Genomic DNA, 8,339 nt, shown 5'->3' with positions numbered 1-8,339 from the left:
GCACGAACGTGGCAATTTCTCCTTGAAGTCTCACTGCTTTAGATGCCGGAAAGAATCTTTGAAGAAATTTCTCAACTAAAACATCCCATGTGTCAATCGTTCCTTCAGGTAATGATTCTAACCAATCTTTGGCTTCTCCCTTTAAAGTCCATGGGAACAACATAAGATAAATAGTTTCATCCTCAACTTCTCGGATTTTAAAGAGATTACAAATCCGATTAAAAGTTCGAAGATGTTCGTTTGGATCTTCTTTTGTTGTACCACCAAATTGGCACTGATTGGTGATCATGTGTAGGATTTGTCCTTTGATTTCAAAATCTGATGCTCTAACATCTGGCTGAATAATGGCGTGACCTTGGCCCGTGCGTGTGGCTCTCATTCGATCTTCCATACTTAGAGGTTCCGTTACTTCCATAATTGAATTTGTTAAATACGAATCACTAGAAGATTCTGATTTAACGGTTTGTGGTTCAGGAGGAATGATTAGTGGTTCAGGATCTTGGAATTGTCCTTGAATATCCTCCGGGTTCTTGGTTATGAGAGCCTTTATATTTAGGGTTTAAAAATTGGATTATCGGAAATTTGAGTTGGAGTACTTGGTCGTCTAGATGATGATTCTAAAGAAAAATCAACGGCGATAATATTGGTTAGATGTCTTGATCGAGTTACAGGTAGTGAATGTATGAAAGGTGGTGAACGTTTTGCTCGGTGCATTCACAGAATATCCTATTAGTTATAAAAATAGAAAAACTTATATAAGTTGTCCAATTAATAGACTTTTCTGATTTTGCCCACGTTTCGAATAGCCAAAAGATGCAGCAGAGGGGCAGGATTCGTTTGGTCTCAATATAATTGAGGACTGTTTGGCTCCAATAACCCGGTCCACGTACAAATCCAACTATTACTACGAACCAGGAAATTTGGATGTCTATCAATTTAACCACTTAAAATAAATTTTCGTAATTTTAAGAAATTTAGATAAGAAGTAGAATAAAAATCTATGTCCTAAAACTAGAATAGCGAGAAATAAGAAAGAAAAAGATTGCGCGTCGAAAAAGGTCGAAAAATAAAAGGTCGAAAAATAGGCGTCGAAAAATAAAAATAAGAAAGTAGCGCGAAAAACGGCGTCGCAAAATTCTAAAGCACATAAATCTTAGTCTAAGGAATAAGCACTTAAGGGATTTTACGGCAAACCTAAAAATTCTAGAAATAAAAATAACTATGGCAAAACTAAACTTAATACTAAAAATTGTAACTAGAGTCTAAAAATCTAAAGGTAATAAAAAAAAACTATTTTTTTAATTTTTTTTTATATTTCGTTTTTTAAGGATTTTAAATTTTTTTTTTAAATTTTTTTTTTTTAAAAAAAAAAAATTTTCTAAAAAAAACGATTTTTTTACAATTTTTTTTTAAAAAGAAATTAATAATTTTTTTATTATTATTATTTTTTTTCAAAACTTTTTTTTTTAACTCATTTACTTTTCATGAATAGTAAAGGAAAGAAATTAATTAATTTACTATTCACATAAAAGCGACATGATAGAAATTATTAATTGCAAGTTACATAATATACCCCTGAAATATTTAATAAATACGACTTTTTAAAACTTTTAAAACTTTTACGATTCAAAATATAGAAATTATTAATTATAAGTTACATAATATACCCCTGAAATATTTAATAAATACGACTTTTTAAAACTTTTACGTATCAAATTTGATTCTAAAATATTATTATATTATTATATTTTATTTTAATATTATTATATTATTATATTTATTAAATTATTATATTTAAATTAATATCTTTAATCAATCAAAAACTAAAAAAAAAAACTTAAATACCCCGTGAAAACACAAAAAGTGTCCCCGAAATTACTTTTTTTTATAACTATATTTTTACAGATATAAATTAAAAATATAGCGTTGTAGCGCTCCCCGGCAGCGGCGCCAAAAACTTGATGATGTAGCGTGAGGGTACGAAATAGTATTATTTTTAATACAAAATACTACAAAATATGACACAAGTTTTATTAATTTACGGATGGGATATACCTAAACCTTGCTACAACATTATAGGCAGTGTACCTAATCGTAGAGTAGTGTAGTTTTTAGTAAGTCCGGTTCGTTCCACAGAGAGCTAGTGATTACGTACTATATTTTTATAAAACTATATTTATATAAATATATATATATATATATAAGTAGTAATATTATTATAAAAGGGGATTTTTTACCGTTTAATGACCGGTTTGTCGATTTTATATTTTTAAGCGTAAAGATAAATGACAATAATTAAAGTGCGTAAAATATATAAATGACGATAAATAAAATAACGATAAATAAAATTGCGATAGAATATGAAATAAAAGGATTTTGCTTATTTAAACTTCCGTAATCATGATGTTTAACGTTTTGATTTTAATTAATTGTTACTCTGGTTAATTGTCCTTTGTCATGGTTTATTTGATACCTATCTGGTTTTTATCCATAATAGTCCATCGGTCATAAATATAAAGTGCGAGTGTCCTCGTCAAATTACCCTTATACCCGAAGTCAAATATTCCAACTAATTAAGGATTTAAACTGTGACGCAGTTATCACTTCTGTCAATAATTACACCAGTTATCACTGTATGTAATCTACCCCTGTTTTGATTAGATATGAATATTAATTTACCCACTTGATCAGTTTGAATAATCAATTACCCAACCCGAATAATTAATTAAATGATTATAATAGATTCCATATGAACGTTACTAAATAGGACAACCATAATCATTATTAATTATTAGGATAATTAATTTGAAGATAGGTTCGACAGACTCCAATGAGTTGTCACTCAATTAGACAATACCCCCCATCTATTAATAGTCAATAGTCCAATTTCCACAAGTGTCGGTCTTTTGCCCAAACCTTAATTATGGTACAAAATCCAATAACCCCGTCTTAATATTTAGTCAAACATCACGATTACTTCGGCTTAAATAAGCATAATAATAACTTAGTTACGAGACATTAATTTAAAAAGGAAGAACATAACTTACAGTGATTATTAATCGTGTAGCGTTACACGGACAGAGTTTCGACTTTAAAACCCGTAAAACATTCCTTATAATAACCCAATTATTATTAAACTTAAACTAAAATTAAAATTAAAATTATAAATATATATATTACATGTAAAGAGAAAGAAAGAAGAAAAGGTGTACATAAATCGATCAAATGAATTGCCTTTTATAGGCAAATATTGAATTAAAATTTTCACTTATGACCCCTTAACTATGCTCAATTAACAACTTTTTATTATTTATTATTATTCTTATTATGAATTATTTAAATATTATATTATATTCTTGTGCATAGTTGACTTGTACTTTCAGCTCCGTTGCGTCGAGCGTTGATAGTTGGCTCAGGTACCGGTTCCGGATTTTCGAACGTCCTTTCGTATAATTTAATATCTTGTACTTTGCGTTTTGTAACTTGTACTCTTGTCATTTTTAAACGTTTCTCATCAATAAATTGAACCTTTTGAATTGTATCTTGTACATTTGAGCTTTTTGGACGTTTGTGTCTTCAAATCTTCGTTTTTGCCTTTTGTCTTCGCACTTATTTATTTAAACAATTACAATGAAAATATAATATAATTACATATGAAAACCTATTATTTAGAAGGGATATTGCTATGAAATATATGTTCTTTTTTAGCCTTATCAGTCTCACCTTAATTCAGTAAGGGTAGAGGCCGTGGTGACTGATCGAAGTCAGCCCTTGTTTTAAACTACTTTCATAAACGAAACTTACTTTACGCCTTTTGTTTGATGATGAATGATGATGACCCTTAAGACCTAATTTACATACTTTTAAACCTATTCGGACGATTTGCTGACTTAGTACTATTTGACTTAGGTTGAGGACTCGTTGGACCTTTCGGACCGATTACTTGCTTACTTTCCGAGTCATACTTTTACCGCTACTATATCATTGTGAGTTATAGCATTCCCTTTTTACTTTAACTTATTTTGGGAACTGAGAATACATGCGGATTTTATGTTTTACATACTAGGCACGAGTACTTAAACTTATATATGTGTGGGTTATATAACGGCAGAAATATTCCCTTTAGCTCGGTAACGTTTAGTCATTGGTTTTTGAACCGGTGAACGCGAATCTTAGATATGGATCCATAGGGTTTGACATCCCCACTCGGGCTAGTAGCGCTAGCATTTAACGAGTGTTTAATACTTCGTATACATACGCACTTGCCAAGTGTACTTTCAGGGGGTATAAACGTTAAGTTAGCTACCAAGTGCCCACGGTTAACATATACTTTATCATACTGTTTTGAAACGCTCTTTGTAGCACTGAAATCTCGTGGCCTACCTTACATACTGTTATACTTAAACTATAGCTCACCAACCTTTGTGTTGACGTTTTTAAGCATGTTTTTCTCAGGTGCTTAAGGTTATTTGCTTCCGCTGTCGTGCTAGTCTTGCCGTAGACACCCGCTGCTCTAGTGTTATCACCGCATGAACTGTTTATCTGCATTCAAACTTTAATACATTTGAACTATGTTTTGTAACGACCTAAGGGTCACATACATTTATTCATGCTTGCTATTCGTAGAAGCATACTGTTGGTGTAAAACATTTGATGTCGGTTATGACGTCACCTTTTTATCGTGAATGCAACTTCTTTTATTACAGCATATAGTACTTAACATTGTAATGATCATGTTGTTGATGATTCGTACACGATGGTTTTGTACGGGGCATCACAATAGTTCACATGCAAATGGAAATTATTTAAAACATATTTAAAACTTAAGTCTATAAGTGTTGCAAGACTTCTTTGTATACTACATTTTTTGAGCTTGTGCGTTGCACGGATGTGTAAAAAATCGTGCAATAAAAGGGATTTGCAGTTCATATTGGTATGTAAATAGCGATACTAAAAAAATAGAAAAAGTATAAGAATTATTTAAGAGCCCGTGGTGTTGACAAGATTTTAAAAATTATTTTGAGTTTAAGAGCTCGTAGTTTTGACAAATTTTAAATTTTGAGTTTAATAGCCCGTGGTGTTGACGATTTTTAAAAGTTATTTTTGAGTTTATGTTGAATGAAATATATTTAAAAAATAGATTATACTTGATGGATCTCATAATAATGAAACATATTTCAAATATTTACAAAAAATAACATTTAACATATATAATAGTTCATAGATATTATACGGTCGTTGTCGTAAGTACTGTTGTGGGTTGAATTTGTAAAGTATAAAGAATACACATCACCAAAATGTTAATAATATTTGTTCACAAAGTTATTCATAACACAAAACGGTGGTTAAATGTATTAAGGTAAATGTCACATTCTATTGTTGAATCTATCAAAATATTAAAAGTTCAAACAAAACTAAGTTTGCATAATTTATGTACACAATGAGCTCTAATGAGGTGACCTTAGTGTGACAACCATATAAGATGCAACATCATCATAATTGTTATGGCGTTATCCTTTTACATATTACTAGTGAAATGATCCGTGGAACCACAGGTTTGTTTAAACGGAACAGTTATCAAAAACTTCTTTCATAATATTTTTTTTTTTTGCTATGATCTAAAAACATGGAACTCTCACATAAGCTTATAATTTTTGTCATGCATTTATATTATCTATAGCAAATAATGAACTTTGATCTTAATCACATGAACCCAGAAAGATATTTACCTGAATGGCTAAAGGCACTATCTCCTCTGTAACAGTACTTGTGAATATGACAAGCATCCATAATAATGATATAATGAAGTTCAATACATGAAAATGTTATATTAAAAGCTGCACAAACTAACTCAAAGTTGACATGGACACCATATATAGGGGCCTTATAATACATATGAATAAAGGTTAAGCACGCATTAACAACAATCGAGCTAAATATTGGTATGCAATAACCATACCAATAACAGTAGGAATAACATGCATAAATGTACAGTTGAACACAAACCATTATCACTATGTAATATGATCTTGTATATTGAAAAAAGCACAATACTAAAGGGTCAATACTAACAAAATGATACATAGTATTAGTAAATTAATACGACCGAAAAGCTAAACAGAGAATTAAGAGGTTATACCTTTGCAAAAATGAATCGGAAGTGGCGGATGTGTCTCGTAGATATGTCACCTGAAGAACAAATAAGTGGATCAAATGAAACACTAACAGAGAATAGCGCACGCAATAAGTCAAAAAAATCTAAAAACTCACATGGCTACAAAAATAATGAGAAGAAAACTAACATGGGTCAAGATTCATATATTCAAAACTAAATTAAAAGTAGCATGAGGGTCTATTTTTTACAAAAAGTTTAAGAATAAATTGAATTTACAGACTGGAATGATGTGTTCTTATCTTCATCACCATGCTTTAAAGAACCAACTTCAGTCTTCTTAACATATCATATCCCCTTGCCCTTCATCTCCATGCTGTAAAAATATTAGAGTTTATTAGCATGATTAAATTTTCCCAAGACTACTTGAAAAATTCCTAAGCAATATGCACCATGTCTAAAAGAATATAGAAACACACACATTTGAACAGTTTTTATATATGTACAAAAGTACACAATTTGGGCTAGTTGTTTTGTTCAACTAGATTTTGAAAGCGTTATACATCTAACGACATTAAAGTAAGTCATGCATACCTGATGGAGACCTTTTAGCCCTGCTTGTGAACTTTAAACCATGAACCCTATCGATAAAATTTTATAGGTCGTGCCATGAATATCTGGGTCTTGCCGTAAATCTGTCCAAGTGAATCTGGGTCTTGCCAACGGTCCTTGTATAAATCAAAGATCTATCTTCTTTTTTAATAAAATGGAGATGATGGTTAAAGAAGATCAGTCCAAACCTGCATCAATATAAAAGCGGAAAAGAAAAAGAATTACTCAAACCAAATTTTTTTATAAAAGACTCACAAAGTTATTTTTCGTTTACAATCTCAAGGAAGCTAAAAACAAAATCTAACCTCATATTGAAAAATCCATCTTACTACCTATGGGACCCAAAAGAATCAATCGAAAGGAAAATTCAAAATGCCAGATACATCCTATCTGTAATCTTCTTGCAATAAAACAATCACAACTGAATATGAGGAAATAATAGTGATTAGTGAACAAAACTAAAATAGGGAGTAATTAATAGATGGCCCAACAATAAATCAAAGACAAAGAAATAAGTATAAACTAAACATGATGAAAAATTCACCTTCAACTGAATAGATCAATTAAATCATAGAAACCACAAGTTCAGTCGAAGAAACCCTAAGTTTTTCAGATGACCTGTTCTATGCATCTGTAAATACATAAACGATGAAGATGAGACTTTAAAATTGTAGTGACAAACACCTAATTACATATTTATGATTAATACTCTTAGAACAAAATTGAACCACAACAAATCTACTGATACAAATGATAGATGATAGATATAATATATACCTCAACAATCCAAATCAAGGAATCAAGCTCCTATTCTGGACACTCATCTCACGAAATCATCAAACCCTAGAAAAAGAAATTAACGGATGGGAGATGATTAAGATCGAGAAGAGGGAGATGAAGAGCAGAGATGTATCCTTGTACCTGGAAGAAATTGTGTGGCTGAGTTTGAATTGAATCGTCTGGCAAGGATGAGCGATGAAGTAAAGAGGCGATTTTGGGGAGAAGCATTGAAGCGATAGGCGTGCAAGATACAGAAATATTTAATAAATTCCTAATTAGTTAAATTAAAAAAAAAAAAATTCTACCATGACATCAGCAAGGATACTTGAAAATTTTTCTTTTTAATTTTGATTTTGATTTATTTTAAAGCTTGAAATTGAGTTATTTATGACATCATAAAGTTTGAGTTTTAATATTAATAATAATAATTATTATTATAATTATAGATAGATATGTATAAATTACGTTTTGGGTTCGGTTCACTTTGGATTATTGTGTACTCCAAACAGGTCAACTGATCAATTAAAGATATAAAATGTAATAAAATGAATTATCATTGACAAACGAAAAAAAAAAGTAAATATGGTGGAATGAAATTCATAATGTTCTTTTTTAAAGGTAATTTTATTCACTAAAAACACCAAAGTTGGTACATTTTACCAAAGTCCACAAGTAGCGAAACCTAATTAACAATTATAGATCAAGACCGGCATAAGCTAAATGTGACACCGTAACACCTTCTAAATCAAGATACAAAGCACAGTCTGAAGCATTATGGACACCTTTTTCAATATACAACACCACCCGTCAATCTTGCAATATTGTGATTCCTCCA

At 30.6% G+C, this 8,339-nt stretch overlaps 1 long non-coding RNA gene across 3 annotated transcripts; it reads right to left on the bottom strand.

The window, feature by feature from the left end:
* Positions 1–4,286: 4,286 nt before the first annotated feature.
* Positions 4,287–7,784, bottom strand: LOC139867167 (uncharacterized). 3 transcript variants are annotated; one of them, XR_011765771.1, is made up of 7 exons: positions 7,646–7,784; positions 7,502–7,567; positions 7,269–7,355; positions 7,030–7,145; positions 6,707–6,912; positions 6,140–6,488; positions 4,287–4,542 (listed from the first exon to the last, which is right to left on the bottom strand). It is a non-coding gene; the product is annotated as an uncharacterized lncRNA (long non-coding RNA). The 3 variants fall into 3 exon arrangements; XR_011765772.1 differs by lacking the exon at positions 4,287–4,542 and having other exon boundaries at positions 5,728–6,189; positions 6,392–6,488; positions 7,646–7,782; XR_011765770.1 differs by lacking the exon at positions 4,287–4,542 and having other exon boundaries at positions 5,728–6,488; positions 7,646–7,781.
* Positions 7,785–8,339: the final 555 nt, after the last annotated feature.

Source organism: Rutidosis leptorrhynchoides, chromosome 9 (genome assembly GCF_046630445.1).
Source record: "Rutidosis leptorrhynchoides isolate AG116_Rl617_1_P2 chromosome 9, CSIRO_AGI_Rlap_v1, whole genome shotgun sequence".
NCBI lineage: Eukaryota > Viridiplantae > Streptophyta > Magnoliopsida > Asterales > Asteraceae > Rutidosis > Rutidosis leptorrhynchoides.
Note: the sequence above shows the minus strand (reverse complement) of the source record. Positions and strands in the feature narration are given on the sequence as shown.